Here is a 2867-nt window from a genome sequence, read left to right on the forward strand (position 1 = left end):
CTCCTGGGTGTATTTGCTTCTTTTTGTTCTAGAGCTTTTAGGTGTGCTGTCAAGCTGCTGACATATGCTCTTTCCTGTTTCTTTCTGCAGGCACTCAGCGCTATGAGTTTTCCTCTTAGCACAGCTTTCATTTTGTTCCATAAGTTTGGGTATGTTGTACCTTCATTTTCATTAAATTCTAAAAAGTTTTTAATTTCTTTCTTTATTTCTTCCTTGACCAGGTTATCATTGAGTAGAGCATTGTTCAATTTCCACGTATATGTGGGCATTCTTCCCTTATTGTTATTGAAGACCAGTTTTAGGCCGTGGTGGTCCGATAGCACGCATGGGATTATTTCTATCTTTCTGTACCTGTTGAGGCCCATTTTTTTGACCAATTATATGGTCAATTTTGGAGAAAGTACCATGAGGAGCTGAGAAGAAGGTATATCCTTTTGCTTTAGGATAGAATGTTCTATAAATATCTGTTAAGTCCATTTGGTTCATGACTTCTCTTAGTCTGTCTACATCTCTGTTTAATTTCTGTTTCCATGATCTGTCCATTGATGAGAGTGGGGTGTTGAAATCTCCCACTATTATTGTGTGAGGTGCAATGTGTGTTTTGAGCTTTAGTAAGGTTTCTTTTACGTATGTAGGTGCCCTTGTATTTGGGGCATAGATATTTAGGATTGAGACTTCATCTTGGTGGATTTTTCCTTTGATGAATATGAAGTGTCCTTCCTTATCTTTTTTGATGACTTTTAGTTGGAAATTGATTTTATTTGATATTAGAATGGCTACTCCAGCTTGCTTCTTCCGACCATTTGCTTGGAAAGTTGTTTTCCAGCCTTTCACTCTGAGGTAGTGTCTGTCTTTGTCTCTGAGGTGTGTTTCCTGTAGGCAGCAGAATGCAGGGTCCTCGTTGCGTATCCAGTTTGTTAATCTATGTCTTTTTATTGGGGAGTTGAGGCCATTGATATTGAGAGATATTAAGGAATAGTGATTATTGCTTCCCGTTACATTCATATTTGGATGTGAGGTTATGTTTGTGTGCTTTCATTCTCTTTGTTTTGTTGCCAAGACGATTAGTTTCTTGCTTCTTCTAGGGTATAGCTTGCCTCCTTATGTTGGGCTTTACCATTTATTATCCTTTTAGTGCTGGATTTGTAGAAAGATATTGTGTAAATTTGGTTTTGTCATGGAATATCTTGGTTTCTCCATCAATGTTAATTGAGAGTTTTGCTGGATACAGTAACCTGGGCTGGCATTTGTGTTCTCTTAGGGTCTGTATGACATCAGTCCAGGATCTTCTGGCCTTCATAGTTTCTGGCGAGAAGTCTGGTGTGATTCTGATAGGTCTGCCTTATATGTTACTTGACCTTTTTCCCTTACTGCTTTTAATATTCTTTCTTTATTTTGTGCGTTTGGTGTTTTGACTATTATGTGACGGGAGGTGTTTCTTTTCTGGTCCAATCTATTTGGAGTTATGTAGGCTTCTTGTATGTCTATGGGTATCTCTTTTTTTAGGTTAGGGAAGTTTTCTTCTATGGTTTTGTTGAAGATATTTACTGGTCCTTTGAGGTGGGAGTCTTCACTCTCTTCTATACCTATTATCCTTAGGTTTGATCTTCTCATTGAGTCCTGGATTTCCTGTATGTTTTGGACCAGTAGCTTTTTCCGCTTTACATTATCTTTGACAGTTGAGTCAATGATTTCTATGGAATCTTCTGCTCCTGAGATTCTCTCTTCCATCTCTTGTATTCTGTTGGTGAATCTTGTATCTACAGCTCCTTGTCTCTTCTTTTGGTTTTCTATATCCAGGGTTGTTTCCATGTGTTCTTTCTTGATTGCTTCTATTTCCATTTTTAATTCCTTCAACTGTTTGATTGTGTTTTCCTGGAATTCTTTCAGGGATTTTTGTGTCTCCTCTCTATGGGCTTCTACTTGTTTATTTATGTTTTCCTGGAATTCTTTCAGGGATTTTTGTGTCTCCTCTCTATGGGCTTCTACTTGTTTATTTATGTTTTCCTGGAATTCTTTCAGGCATTTTTGCGATTCCTCTCTGTAGGCTTCTACTTGTTCTCTAAGGGAGTTCTGCACGTCTTTCTTGAAGTCCTCCAGCATCATGATCAAAAATGATTTTGAAACTAGATCTTGCTTTTCTGGTGTGTTTGGATATTCCATGTTTGTTTTGATGGGAGAATTGGGCTCCGATGGTGCCATGTAGTCTTGGTTTCTGTTGCTTGGGTTCCTGCGCTTGCCTCTCGCCATCAGATTATCTCTAGTGTTACTTTGTTCTGCTATTTCTGACAGTGGCTAGACTGTCCTATAAGCCTGTGTGTCAGGAGTGCTGTAGACCTGTTTTCCTCTCTTTCAGTCAGTTATGGGGACAGAGTGTTCTGCTTTCGGGCGTGTAGTTTTTTCTCTCTACAGGTCTTCAGCTGTTCCTGTGGGCTTGTGTCTTGAGTTCACCAGGCAGCTTTCTTGCAGCAAAAAAGTTGGTCTTACCTGTGGTCCCGAGGCTCAAGTTCGCTCGTGGGGTGCTGCCCACGGGCTCTCTGCAGCGGCAGCAACCAGGAAGACCTGTGCCGCCCCTTCCGGGAGCTTCAGTGCACCAGGGTTCCAGATGGTCTTTGGCTTTTTCCTCTGGCGTCCGAGATGTGTATGCAGAGAGCAGTCTCTTCTGGTTTCCCAAGCTTGTCTGCCTCTCTGAAGGTTTAGCTCTCCTTCCCACGAAATTTGGGTGCAGAGAACTGTTTATCTGGTCTGTTTCCTTCAGGTTCCGGAAGTGTCTCAGGCAGGGGTCCTGCCGCTCCTGGGCCCTCCCCCACGGGAGCCCAGAGGCCTTATACAGTTTCCTCTTGGGCCAGGGATGTGGGCAGGGGTGA

This window comes from Rattus norvegicus, chromosome 11 (assembly GCF_021556685.1).
Source record: "Rattus norvegicus strain SHRSP/BbbUtx chromosome 11, alternate assembly SHRSP_T2T, whole genome shotgun sequence".
Taxonomy (NCBI): domain Eukaryota; kingdom Metazoa; phylum Chordata; class Mammalia; order Rodentia; family Muridae; genus Rattus; species Rattus norvegicus.